The following is a 15045-nucleotide window of genomic DNA, read 5'->3' on the forward strand; positions in this document are numbered from 1 at the left end:
TTTTGCCTTTTCAATGGAAAAGGTTTAAACTATTTCTAGCATTTCTTTTCTTTGGACATAAATATTTAATTCATGCTATAGATTTGAAAATATGGATTAAGAAAGAGAATCTCCCTTTATACACAATTTGTTCTAACAGAAGCTTCAGTGAAAGAAATGTTCAGCACTTTGTATATTCATTTATACCCATGCAAAGTGAGACCCTTTGTTCAGCAAAGCACTTGAGCATATGCTCCTCTTTAAGCACTTGAATACTCCCATCCCTATTCAGCAAAGCACTTAAGCACATGCTTTACATTAAACACGTGTTTGTTTACATGCTTTTCTGAATAGGAATGGGATTACTCAATATTTAAGCGCTTTGCTGAATTGGAGTATCAGTACCTACGCTTACAAACTGAGTTTCATCTTTATCTTCACCCATTTATAATGCCGATTAAACCCAAAAATGAAAGTGAATGCCACATTCCTTATTTTTCAAATCTGTTGCAAACTAAATTATAGTGTATATAAGACTTGGTGTGATCAAATTTCTTTTACAAATATATTGGGCTCTGAATCTCTTACTAGTAGTTGGTAACGTTTATCATTAATATTCAACAGTTAAAAGAACACATGTTAAGCATTCATAGTCTACACTGAGTAGAAGAAATTGCACAAAAAGTTGTAAAGGAAAATGCCCATTAATGACAAAGTCACCCCTAAGATGGTCATGAAAAGTACAGACTCCATTTAAAAGGAATTACAGACTACTTGATTTCCTAAGCAAGAGTTGATTAGAGCCAACTAGGGATAGCTGCAGCTATGGCAGGGCATAAAAGAAGAAACTGAATATTATCAGGAAAGATCAAAGAGCACATAAGAGTAGGGAGAAAGCCAAGAAAGAATAAAAACAACCAAGAGAAGCTGATAGAAAGAAAGCAAGGCCTAATGATGCCAAGAGAAACAGAGAGAGAACCACAAAGAAGACAGAATAAGTGAGAGAAAGTGATTGGATTTAATAAAGTGAGTGAAAACTGCAGAGAAGATTCTGGCAGGGCCCTGGCAGTACAGACAATATCCAAGCAAACACAAAGGGTCTTCAGTTAGGATGATAGAATATACATGGAAGTGCTCAACAGTGGGCACAAAAATCATATCTGCAAAGAGTAATGAGCACAGTCTGGTGCCATGGTGTAGTTTTTGTTTTTTAAGAAAAAGAGTGACTGTTTGAAAAGTTATGTCTTGACCCTTTCAATCTCCTGCTGTTTACTGCAAATTCTAGAAAGTTGAATATGTAATGTCACCAATGAGTCTGACATAATTACTATATTATCACTAAAATGCTTATCGGAATCTATTAAATTTTGCATTCAGGAATGTCTATATATAAACGTATCATGTAGAGTGTGTCTATAGATCAGAGAATAAGACGGGAGTCAGGACTCCTGGATCCTATTCCTGACTCACTGTGTGACCTTGCAAAAGTAACATATTTTGCCACCTATACAATTGAGGTTATAATACTAACCTACCCCACATTGTTCAAATTAAGGGTGTAGTTGTGTCTCACCCACACTTCTCACTGACACCAGATTGAAAAGAAACAAATATTAATTAAAAGTTGATACTTGATGCCACCTTTTAGGGGGTCATACCATCAATTTTATTTTCAATACACCGCTAAAACTAAAACAAATTATATACAGTGTAAGCTGAATCTGGATCTACTCTTGGATTCTCTGATGGCAGCAGTGCTGCCTTCTCTTTGGATTTGTCTAGGAAGTTGTTCTCTCTGCCACAGTCCTCACTACAGTTATCCAGGACTTTGTGACCTCCGGATTGCAGTGCTGCAATTACTCTACATGAAGCTACCTTTCAAGAACACACTAAAGCTTCAGCCAGTGCAGAAGTCAGGTACTCTTACTTAGCTATGACAAGCACGGAGCACACTGGATTTAAATCTATTCAGCATAGATTGAATTGATTTCCATTTCATTTCTGAGGGCAATTCAGCATGTTTATTTTGATCTATACAGCCTGTAGAGTTTGAATCCTTCTCTCTTAGACTTCTCCTCTCCCGGTGTACAAAAACTAGGATATTTCTGCTAAACGGTGCCTAGAGTTGAACTGTAGGAAACTAGTAGCAGGGATTTCTCAGTGGAAGACCTACATTTCTTTTTGCTTTTTGGTCTGACAGAACTCAAGTTTGTTGATTTTCAAAGCATGGTACATGGCTCCTCTATTTATAATGACTAAGAAAACTAAATGGAGGGTTTGTTTGTTTGGAATTTACATTTTTATTTTTGTCACTATATTAATTTCAATTGGTGGGAACATGTACAATGCACAGAGCAAGGTATTTTTCCCACTTTTTCCTTAGTACACTTAATCTCCAAGTATTTACAAACACTTATTTTTGAGGATTAAAAGTGCTATATGAATGCAAAGTATTGTTATTGTGGAACATTGATGTTCAGTCTAAAAAATTTCATGAAGCTAATGAACATAGAAACAAGGGGAAAATACTTGACAGTCTAATAATAATTAAAAATGCATCTAGTCTAAGATTTTCAGTGGAAAGTGGCTTTTTAATTAAATGGAAATTTTTGCCAAAATTCTTTTTATTTTTAATTTTATAACAAAAAAAATCAGTTTTCAGTTGCTAAAACCCAGGTTTTTTAATATAAACAGAAACTTTTCAATTTTTTGTTCTTCACAAAAAAAAATCATTTTCCAGCCAGCTCTAAAAAACAAAACAAACCTAAAAGCACTGCTCCGTTCTAAGAACTGCCTGCCATGTTACTTTTATTTATAGCATGACAATACGAAATTCCCCAAAAGTGGTGATTTCATGGCATTAGCCACAGCATCCCCACCATTACAACATACACCTTTCCCCCCCACCCCACTCCTAGCCACCAACGTTACCCAGTGGAAGCTGCATTCTGTACATAAAAAAAAAAAAGTACATGCAGGCTCAGATATGTTGAGCTCCCAATTTCAGCACAATGGCATTTAAAACTTTTAAGCTGTCAACCTAAAACCTTCTGCTTGTAACAGAAATGCCTAAAGACCCTAAACTTTAATAGCTCAGTTAAGTGTCACTATAATGAATCAACCTTTTTTTTGTAAATGTGATCTAAGATCTAGTTGACTTCTCATGAACCAAGTGCTCCTGTAAAGATCGCCTCATCCTTGTGTCAGAAATTTTGACCCACTGCATCTTAAGAGCAGCCCACCATGGTATTGTTAGTAATCAATTCCCAAGAAGCATGAAAGGCTATGTTTGAAAACCTTGTTATGTCATGCCAAAGAGAAGTGATGTTCTGCCTGTTAAATGGAAATTTTCTTGCCAGGTTATGAGCAATCATGATGACATAGACCGCAGTATTGTTTCCCAAAATCTCCACAGTATATTATTTATAATCTAGCCTAAAATAGAAACAGGATTTCTTATTAAATGGGTGCTGATAATGTAAATAGCAGCAATAGATAAGTCCCCAAGTCCTGTGCAATATGCCAACAGACATGTCTGGAATGCTAAACAGTCAGCAGAGCCACGAAGTGTTCAGATTTTTTTCTTCAGATCTAATTTGAAAAACTTCAACAGCAAGCTCACTCCAAGGAGAAATTGCACTAAGCAGAGACTCGTTTATTTTCTGGTGATGAACACAGCCATGTGAGCAACTGATAAACTTGTTTCTTTCTGCAAGAGGGTGCCAGAGCTAGAGTTATGAGCTTAAACTTCAAACTTCATAATCACCCTATTTGTTAATGCAATTATGGACTTGTTGTAGCTCTTGCTGTTTCCACTATTGCACTGAGCTAAATTTCAAAGATTTTTTTTATTGTCTTGTTAAGGGTGCCTGGCAAGGCAGCATGCACCACTGAACAGAAACATACTTCATGCAGTATTTGCTGGAAAATAATTGCATTACGGGTGATCTGTACACATCTGGCATAGTGTCAAAAACCCTTAACAAACCATTAATCAATATGAACACACTGACTATGCAGGTGGGAAATTGGTGTAGTTTGTGACAGAGGACTTAGGGGGAAATTCATCCCTATGTGGGTGCTGGGCTCCAGCACAGGGACTGAGAGAAGTGGTTTGTACCTCCCTGTAAAAGGGTACCTGGCCCCTTAAATAAAATTGGGCCCGGTGTTCCTGTTTCAGAATAGATGTGCCCTAGTTTGGTATAATAACAAGGGTGGGGCTACCCTTGGAAGTCATCAATGAGAGACAGCCCAAAGGCAAGGGAGAGTCCAGAACACAAAAAAGGAGAGAGTTGAGCTGCTTATTTAGAGAAGAACAGAGACCTCAGAAGAGTAGCAGAGGTTGGTTGAGAGCATCAGAGAGAGGATGCCCCTGAAGGAGGAAGCAGTGAGAATTCCCTAGTTTAGCAGTACAGCAACTGAGAGTGGTGAAAGTGGAAGGCAGGTGCAGGTTCATCTACAAACTTCCCCAGGCCAGAGAGGGCTGAAGGCTGACAGCAGCAGAGGTAGATGCCTGCTGGCTCTCTTGGTCCTGGTCTACACTACCAAGTTAGGTCAATATAAGCCACCTTGCATTGATGTAGTTGTTCATGTGTCTATGCTTAAATTTGTCTCCCACTGCTATAAACGCCCTGTTACAGTAACACAACTTCCCTGGGTGACGCTGAGCCATGGTTAATGTACTGAGGTCGACGTAGTGCAAGTGTCGATACTGCATTACTTATGTTGATCCTAGCAGTCCTCTAGCAGCTGTCCCACAATCCCCAAAACTAACTGCTCTGGTTACAATTGTGAACTCCACTGTCCACGGGTCACAAACATCAGAAAGCCCCCTCCTTCCCTTGTAAAGCCCTGTGAATTTTTGAAATGTCTAGCAGCTCTCCATTTTTGTGTGCAACTGACAGATACCTATGCTGGCTACACGTTCCAGACACATTACCACTTGGAGTAGACAGGAGATATTGGATCTCCTGTGTCTGTAAGGAGATGAGGCTGTGCAGGCAAAGCTATGGACCAGCCATAGAAATGTGGACATCTTAAGCAAATTTCATGGGGGATGCAGAAGACGGTGTATGATGGGGACCAGCTTCAGTGTCACATGAAAGCAAAGGAGCTGCATCAGGCACATCAGAAGGCCAAGGAAGCAAACAGTCAATCTGGTGCCAAGGCACAGACCTGCTGCTTTTACAAAGAACTGCATGCCATACTTGGTGGAGACCCCACCACCACCCCACATACCACTGTGGATCCCTTTGAAGTGCCTGAGTCACAGGCTGTGTTCCCTCTAAGCTTCATGGTTGGGTGGCCGTTCAGGAGTGATTCAAGTGTTGCACACTTGATTAGCAGAGCCCTGCACATCTGGCAGGGTGTGTTCAAGTGTCCCTCCCTCCACTGGTTTGCAGCCACATTGCTCCTGCCCTCTGCCTTGGAGCCCCTGGCCAGCTGCTCCTGGGACCCGCCCGCTGACTGTGCAGAGTGCGGGGGAGAGGTGGGCACTGATATCAGGGTATCCCTTTCTCCCTGCCCGCACCCCGGACCCCATCTCTGCAGAGCAGGGGAGGAGGAACAGGGCTCAGGAGCAGGAGAGCTGCTGCAGTCTGAGGTCTGAACGAGCCTTCCGGGCGATGAGTGAGTGTAGTAAAGAGACAGCGCATGGTCTCTCAGAGACTTCCCCAGCAGCCAGCACACACAATCAATCTCTCTCTCTCTCTCTCTCTCACCTCCCAACATATGCTTGTATTGTTGCTGTTGTTACTTCTTGGTACTTCCTGCAATGCACATGTATTCTCTGTAATTTTATTCTTTCAAAGTGTTTTATTTTAGGTTTTTGACTAGTCTATGCATTTCATAATTTTTATTTCTCTCTTACACTTAAATTTAATTCTTTGAGTAGTGAGTTCTAAAATGCCTAACCTGTCCTGGCTGGAGTAATTATCCGTATGGTAACTTTTTTAAAATATATGTTATATCTAGGTTATTTGTTTCTACTGGTGGTGCACCTCTTCACATTACTTCAGTGCACATAACAAATTTTACTCTGGATGGAAAAATTAGAGGGAACATTGGTCACATGCCCCTAGTGTGAACAGCAAGGACCAAGAGAATATAGAGGAAGAGAAGGATGGAGGATGTGCAGTCATGGGGGTCCAGCTATGCCACGAGCCAGGACCTGTTTGAGATTCCATCACAGTCCAGTCAGTCCTGGTCGTTGAACATGGGCGAGCCCTATGCAGGAGAAGGAACCTCAAGAAAAGGTGCAATTATATTTCCCATTCCAGTGATGTACTGATGGTGCCCCCAACTTAACAGGACACAGATATTGACTTTTCATTAGTTTACTTGTACTAGAAGAGGTAGCGGTACAATAAAGAGAGGTAGTGTTTTTATCTGCTTTTCATTCCCCTGCAGAGTTAGGCAAGGGAGGCCATGTGGAGCAGTTTATTTATTTACACAGGGATGTCCCTTGAATTGTACTGAGAGATCTCGATGAAACTTTCATGGAGATATTCTGCAATCCTCTCCTGAAGGTTTCTAGCATTGACAACCTTATTTCTTCTTCTATAGTAGCACACTTTCCCACACCAGTCAGCAATAACTTTGGTAGGCACCATTGTACTACACAAACGCGCAGCATACAAGCCTGGGCAGCTTCGAGATGCCAGCAGCAGCTGTACACTCTGTGCCGTTAATACTCTCAGGAATGAGAGATCAGCTAAATTCATCACCGTCTTTGGAAAATGGCATTACTGTGGCTCACTGTTAACATGCTCTTTCAAAGCCTCCCTGAGCTATATAACTCTACATTGAGTTTTTCTAATAGTCCTTGTGCCTGGAGGTTCAAATTCAGTACACGGCCACTCCACCTCCACTCCGGCAGGAACTTTTCCCCTTTGCTTCACAGATACTATGTAGGACACAGAAGGCAGCTATAACCATTAGGATTTTTTTTTCACTGAGATCCACTCTTGTAAGTAAACAATGCCAGTGTCTCTTTAGTCTACCAAAAGTACATTCAACTGTTATTTTGCACCTGCTGAGCTGATAGCTGAATCTTTCACTGGTGCTGTCAAGATGGCCAGTGACTTCATGAGCCAGGTGAACAAGGGGCAGGCTGGGTCCCCCAGGATCACTACTGGCATTTCAACAAGGTAATCCTCCGGAGGCAAAAGAAGGTTCTTGCTTGTAGTTTTCTGGACAGTCCTGTGTTTTTAAAGATGTGTGCATCAAGCACCTTCCCTGACCAGCTAACATTGATGGTGAAGTATCACCAGTGATCCACCAATGCTCACATAACCATAGAAAAGTAATCATTTCTCTTGATTTACTCTGTGGCAAGGTGGTCTGGTGCCAAAATGGGACATGTGTGCCATCTATTGCTCCACTGTTATTCAGGATCCCCATTGCTGCAAATCCATTCACTATGTCCTACATATTGCCAAGATGCAGAATCCTGTGTACCAGGATTCAATGAATGGCTCTGCACACATGCATGACTATGGCCCCCACAGTGCATTGTCCAATTCCAAAATGATTTTCCACTAATCGGTAGCAATCTGGCATTGCAAGTTTTCTCAGTCCTACTGCAACTCACTTATCTACTGACAGTGCATTTCTCATTATGATGTCCCTGCAATGGAGGGCTGGGGCGAGATTGGCACACAGATCCAGGAATGTGGCTTTGCACATCCAAAAGTTCTGTAGCCACAGCTCATCATCTCAAACCTGCATTACTATGTGATCCCACCAGTCACTGCTCATTTCTTGGGCCCAGAAGCAGCACTCCACCACTTCAGCTGCTCCGTGAATGCCACCAAAAATCTTGAATTAGTTCTTGCTATGTCCCATAGCAGCCTGTCCTCCAAGAAATCATCCTGTTCCCTACAGATTTGATTATCCTTCTGGATCTGCAAATACCAGAAGATTATGCGTCCTGCACTTGTAACTCTTATGAGAATAGTGCAGAGCTGTGCAGGCTCTGTGCTTCTGTCAGAGACGGCAGACAGTGAGGAGGGCCACGCAGGTTCATGGGATTTTTAAAAAATGCATGAGAATTATGGGATATAGAAGACATAATGGGATGGAAACAGTTGCACACTGAGAAGTTGACTCCTTGCTCCCAGTCACCCCTGTACAACTTGTTTCTGCATCGCCATGCATTGTCAAAACTTCCCAAAAGACAGTGTGTGGATGGTGATGGGCTGCATACTAGGATACCTATCCAGGGTGCACCACACTGTGCAGCAACACAACACAACAATAGCAAGGAGTGAGTAAGTGCAGCACCGATGCAAGGAGCCAAGTATGCCTGTGCACAAGCAATATACTAACTCCAGTGGCTTTATGCTGACATAACTTGTGTTGACCAAATTTTGTAGTGTAGGCATGGTTGTGGCTGGACAGGTGAAGCCAGTGGGGCTGGAAAGGACTGAAGGCTGGGGAATGATGGAGGGTGATCCTGCTGATGTCTCTGAGTGAAAGCTAGAACCATACCTGAGAACAAAACAGGGCAGAGAAGCACTCCAGCTAGAGGGGCTGGGGTGAGGTGTGACTATGATGAGAGATGTTGGAGCTATACCTGAGCATTTAAAGAAAGATACTGGAGCTATAATTGGTGAGTTGTTGGACTGTTGGGACGTGAAAGATTGAATGTACTGTTTGGACAGTGTTGGGGAATTCTGAATTAAGGTAGAGGGACTTTTATTACTAGCATCTCTGGATAAGGGAATTCCGAGGCAGGGGCCACTTGCAGAGCCACCTCAGGCCATGAGAGGGTGCTCAAGAGGCAGGAGAGCCTTCCACACTCCCCTTCCTTAGCCTCATGGCAGCTAGTTCAGCCTCCAATACTGGTTAGGGCATTCTGAGGCCAACCTAATTTGTGCCCTGGCAGAAATGGCCCAATGGTCTGTCATGCTACTGGGAAATAACTGGGGCATAAGATCATGCAGACTAAAACTCTCCCACCCTCAGCACAAATCCTTTCTGTACCAGGATCTTCTGTGGGAAGGTGCGTAAGGCCAACTATGCTGGCTCAGCACCTGCCAAAGTGGCCCCATACAATGGAAGAGTTGTTTGGGGACTCCTTATGGCTGAACTAAGCTCAGATTATACTGGTTCAACTAATTAAAGTAGCCATACTACATCCATGCTTTCTGTTCTGGCAATAGAAAGGAGATATATGTAGACACTGCCTACTGGATGGAATTGCATGTTTAATCTTTATTCACAAGATGGACAGTGTCTGTTGTATACTGGATTCTTCCAACATATCCTGCATTGGCATTAAAACTGATTGAAATTTTTCTGTCAAGACTTATACTGGTGAAAATGGCTTTCTTTAATTAACATTTTCACACACACAAATCTCATTTTGTTCAAAATTTGTATAGGTTTTTTTATGGGAAAATGAAAAATGTTGGGGTTTTAGGTTATGAAAAATCAAATTGTCAGGTTTGTGTCAAAGCCAAAATTTCTGTGAAATCTTTTGAAAACAAAATGTTTATTTCTTTAGAAATTTTTCATTTCTTTCAAAATATTTACAGGAAATACCATTTTTCAATCAGCTGTAATTGGCATAAATTGGTCCTGTGTAAATTGGCTCCTTAGGGATCATTTCTATTTTGGTGATTCAAATTTCAGGTCAAGGATACACCGTTAAATTGACCCTTTATAATTTAGATGCAGTCCTAAGTAAAGGATGATGTACAGCTGTGTTATCCCCAAAGAAGTGTTGAGAAGGAATCATGACTTAGAAAAATCTGCTTTTTAATGCAGCATCTGCAGTTGGCTACCCTATCTTTCAAAGATGGACCTTGTCATCTGTGCTTTTACCACCACAAGACTGAACTACTGCAAAGCACTTTCCATGGGGCTACACCTTGAGGCCGTGCACTAACTGAAGTTAGTGCGGAAATGTCTGCCTTTAAGTGAAAGGAGCACATTACACTGGTGCCAGTAGGTTTTCAGGTGGAATTCACAGTGTTGGTTTTAATCTAAAAGCCCTAAATGGCTGGGGACCTGGTTACATATATACCATCACAGTTGTGTTTGGCTGAGTGAACTGCACATGCTTGAACTCCCTCCATTACAAAGGGAAGGGCTGCTAGCAGAACAGTTTCCATAAACACACTTCTGTTGTGGAATTTGTTCTGCATCTTGGTCCACTATAGCATGGATTTATGCACTTTCTGGCAAACAGCAAAGCCATTTTTGAAGTACAGGATTTAGGACAGAACTGGTTGATTAACTGCACTGAAAATCCCAAAGGTATTTTTCTGTCATCCGGGTGCCTTAGTAGGAAAGATGTGTTGTTTTCATAGATCATGATTATTACCTGCAGTGTAAATTTAAACTTCTCTATTGAATCCTTTTTATGTAAGAATTATAAAGTGTTTAGAGCCTGCAATAAGCACTGTAAAACTCTAAATAAATAAAATTTACAGTGAACTCGAAGTTGGTACTTTCTTCAGTGCTATAGCACTCTGGGGTTGAAGTTAACTCAACAGACTTCAAAGCTCTAAGGGGCTGATTTTTCAGTTATACCAGAGCAGTTTAAAGAGGCTTTGGAGTAAATAACAATCAGGCCCTGAATCTTATTAGACTTGCCCTCCTCTGCCTGGATTATCCTCCCAGATTGTGCGCACCATAGCAGCCTCATTCTTCTCATTCAAATCTCTCTTCAAGATTCGATGTTCTGATCAGCTATCCATCAATCTGCCACACGTGATTTTTGCCAGACTTTGCTTCTTCAAATTATCTATTTATTGTATTAACTTTCTTATTAGAAAAGGAAATAACAAGATGTGGACATACAATTGCTAATCTCCCAATCATTAATAATTCTGTCAACCTTCACATTTTATTCAGTTTACCCTCAATTCCTTGTTCTCCTATGTTTGACTTAAATCTCTCAAGGCTCTTACAGTATCTTTTATTTGTCTGTAAAATTCTATGCATACATACAGTATGCTGCTATGGAAATGATAAATAATAACTTACTTACTTATACAGTGACATAAATGGTGGTCATTGCTTGGTGTCTGTACCTCTGTCATGATTAACACACATTTTAAAAAACAAAATACCACTGACACAGAGTGATCAAATGCCTATTATTATTACTGCTCAGTGGCTGCATTTATTAGCTAATAAACCTCTCCTCGCTGTCATTCTAAAGCCTGTCTCAGCAAACACAGTATCTGACAAAATGGAGGGAAACTCACAGAGAACAAGATGGACTATTCTGCTCCTTGAAGGGAAAGTTAACTTTTTAAAGCCTTCCTCATATTTATTTTCACACAGCTAATGCCATCTGCTGGAAACAAAGAGAAACAATTTTACAGTTCATAGGACGCACTCTGGACCAAATTACCACTGCAGCAGGGTCTGTGCACACTCGAAGGAAGGCAAAGGTTCACTGAGATTCCCCCACATCCTTTCCCCTAACTTCCACACAAGGTCTTAATAGATACATTATTTTTATTACAGTAGCATGTACAATGTGGTAGGCACCCTACAATACATAAAAAAGAAATTTCTGCTCTGAAAACCTTACCCTTTAAAAAGAAAACATGGTTGGGAAAAGGATGCAACACACAAACTGAGCAGAATTGTGATAGAAACACATCTTATTAGTGTTTTGTTTATGGGGACGGGCACAGGCTGAAATTTTGAAAGGAACCAAAAGCAATTAAGTCCCACTGATTTTCAGTTGGAACTGAGCACCTAAATTGTTTAGGCTCCTTGGATCAATGGCATGTGACCTTACCAGGAGCACTTCCACTGACTTAAGAGGAGCAGTGTAAGGCTCTCAGCTCCCCAGCTCCACAGGTAGCACCCTGCTGGGAGCCTGGCTGCCCCACCAGCTTCCCTGTTCCCCACTGGGTGCGGGGGAAGCTGCCTGGAGCTTCTCACCTCACCATTCCCCACTGGGAGTGGAGTCCTGCTGTTTGGGCTTCTCACCCAAGCTCCCAGCCTGGAGTGGGATCCATTCTGCCCTGGTTCCCAGCTAGGAGTGGAGACCAGAGCCCCAGCTCTCCAGAAGAGTGGGGAGGGGGGGAAGGTTGCTGGGCTTTAGCTCCCAGCTTTCTTGTCAATTTCACAACTCCTGTCATGAAATTGACAAGACAGCCAACAGTGGATGTAAGCAACAGTGTCTACACAGACACTGTGTCACCCTAAATACACTGACATAAGCCCTATGTCTCTCATGGACAGGGCCGGCTCTAGGCACCAGCAAAACAAGCTGGTGCTTGGGGCGGCACATTTTTAGGGGCGGCATTCTGGCGCCGGCCATGCCGCCCCTAAAAATGTGCCCCGGCCGCCCTAGCTCACCTCCGCTGCTGCCAAGGCGCACGAAACAGCTGATTCGCGCACCGCTACTCGCCCTCCCTCCCAGGCTCTCAAACCTGAGAGGGAGGGGGAGACTCTGAGTGGCCGTGGTGCGGCACCGTTTCTCCCCCTCCCTCCTTCCTAGGCTTGAGAGCCTGGGGGGAGGAGGCAGGGCTGGGGATTTGGGGAAGGGGCGGAGTTGAGGTGGGGCCGGGGGTGGGGTAATTAAATAAGCGGGGGGGGCGGCCAAAATTGTTTTTGCTTTGGGCGGCAAAAATCCTAGAGCCGGCCCTGCTCATGGAGATGGAGTTATTATGTCAGTGTAGCAGGGCACTTACATCGGCAGGAGCAAGGCTGTCGACACTTTAATTAGGTCAACATAAAATGCCTTATGTTGACCTAATTGTGTAGTGTAGACCAGCCCTAAGTGAATCTTTATTCTGATGAAGGGTAGGTTTTCTTCAGAAGGTTTTATTTGGTACTGTGCCAAATTCTCTCCTTCCTCCTATTCACCCACCTCACAAGCACATGTACCCAAGGCTAGGCTTGACACTAGCTATGCAAAAGGGGCAGGGAATGGGTCCAAAGCCTTCGGCGCTCCTGCTGGGATAGCCTGGCTCCACGTGGCCCCTAACAAAAGGCTAAGGCTCAGTGCCACTCTTTAGCTAATATTGTATTAACAACACAGCTACCCAGAGCTAACATAGCAATTAATAAACATCTCATAGGAGCACTAGTCTTTATTCTCTAAACATCAATAAACCCAAAGGTGTAACTCTCATTATTTTGTTTCTTGCTACCGAGCCACTAATCCCAGCTTTTACTGCACATTGAACAACTGAATTCATTAGCATAAGAACAGCCATACAGGGTCAGACCAATGGTCCATTTAGCCCAGTATATTGTCTCTCACAGTGGCCAGTGCCAGATGCTTCAGAGCAAATGAACAGAACAGGGCAATTTTGAGTTGTCCATCCTCTGCTGTCCAGTCCCAACTTCTGGCAGTTGGAGGTTTAGGGATACCCAGAGCATAGGTTTACATCCCTGATCATCTTGGCTAATAGCCATTATCCTCCATGTACTCATCTAACTCTTTTTCAAACCTGTGATACTTTTGGCCTTCACAAATCTCATGGCACCGAGCTCCACATATTGACTGTGTGTTGTGTGAAGAAGTACTTCCTTTTGTTTGTTTTAAGCCTGCAGCCTATTAATTTCATAGGGTGACTCTCAGGTTTGTGTTATGATTTTATTTTTCTCCAGTCATTCACCTCCTGATAACACACATACACCCAGAGGTATTTTGACAGAACTGACAGCATATTTTGTGGTATGTTGTAACAAATTAGGGGTTCTGGTTGTACCACTTCTGAACTGTAGATCATTTTATGAAACTGTATCATGAAAACTGCTGTATCATGAAAAGCAGATATGCATGTGGATCCACTCTGAGTTAGCAGGGGTGTGACGTCTCTGCCAGGCTAGAGATAGCATGAGTGATCAGCCCTCAACAATGGTCTACTCAAAGTAAAATACATTGGGACAAATGTACCTACCTGGGTGAAAACATTTCCTCTTTTTGTCAGAAGGTGGGGAGGGAGTTGGAAGTAATGGAGAATTATCAAAAGGCAGAAAAAAAGCAGGTTACCCAGCAGGAGTCTATAAAGGAACTCACAGTGGGGGACGGGGGGGAAAGAACCATTTTTCACTAGATTAAGACGAGGGATGCTGCTGCAGGGGCAGGGTCGGTGAAGGTGATAACAGACAATACCCCAAGACCCTCCATAGGGAGGGTTGAGCTAGTGAGGGACATTGCATTTAGGATGTTCTGTATGATCTGGACTCCCTTGGGCTTCAGCCATTAAGTAAAGAGCATACAGATATTAGACTGGGTGGGGAGGGTGTTGACTGCTTCACAATTACTGCATGCCCCTGAGAGTGTTAAACTGTAAACACCACCCCTTTGGGGGGTGGTTGTGGGAGAGTGCCGTGTTCCCATCATGGGGAGTCGGAGGAGTCAGCGCTGGGCTGAGAGAGCAGGACAGCGGGTTCTGAGGCTCGGAGGGAGGTGCCAGATTGAGGGTCTGGGTTCTGAGCATGCCGAGGGACCCTGGCTTTGGGGCAGCACGGGGCTCCGGGAGCTTGGCGCTGGCACCATGTCTGTATGGGGAGTGACACACTGGGACAGGAGGGGCTCTGCTGAACTCAGCAGTGTCATCTTGCAGGGCCAATGAAGGGTGTCAGCACCATCCAGGGCCTGGCCACCAAACCCTTCACGCCGCCGCCCGCCTCAGCCTGGTGCCTGGCCTACCTATGCAGTGGGGGATGCAGGCAGAGCGGCCGGGCCCGGCTGCTCTTTAGAGGGCGGCCGAGAGCTCCAGTTTTCCCCAGCAGTGGAGGGAGAGTGGCCCGCAAGTACTCAGCACACCACAGGATGAGAGATAATAGCAGGTAGGGTTACCATGTGTCCGGTTTTTCCCAGACAAGTCCGGCTTTTCGGCAATCAACCCCCTGTCCGGGGGAATTGCCAAAAAGCCGAACATGTCCGGGAAAATGCCGGCCAGGCACTTCCCCTCCTGCGGCTGCTCTGCTCCTCCCCTGACTCTTCGGCTCTGTTTAAGACCCGAGCTGCCCAAGCGCTACCGGCTTCGGGCAGCCCCCATGCCTCCGGACCCTGCGCCGCCGGAGCCCGGGAGGGGAAGTGCCCGGCCGGGGGCGCAGGGTCCGGAGGCATAGGGG

The sequence above is a fragment of the Trachemys scripta genome, chromosome 7 (assembly GCF_013100865.1).
Source record: "Trachemys scripta elegans isolate TJP31775 chromosome 7, CAS_Tse_1.0, whole genome shotgun sequence".
Taxonomy (NCBI): Eukaryota; Metazoa; Chordata; order Testudines; family Emydidae; genus Trachemys; species Trachemys scripta.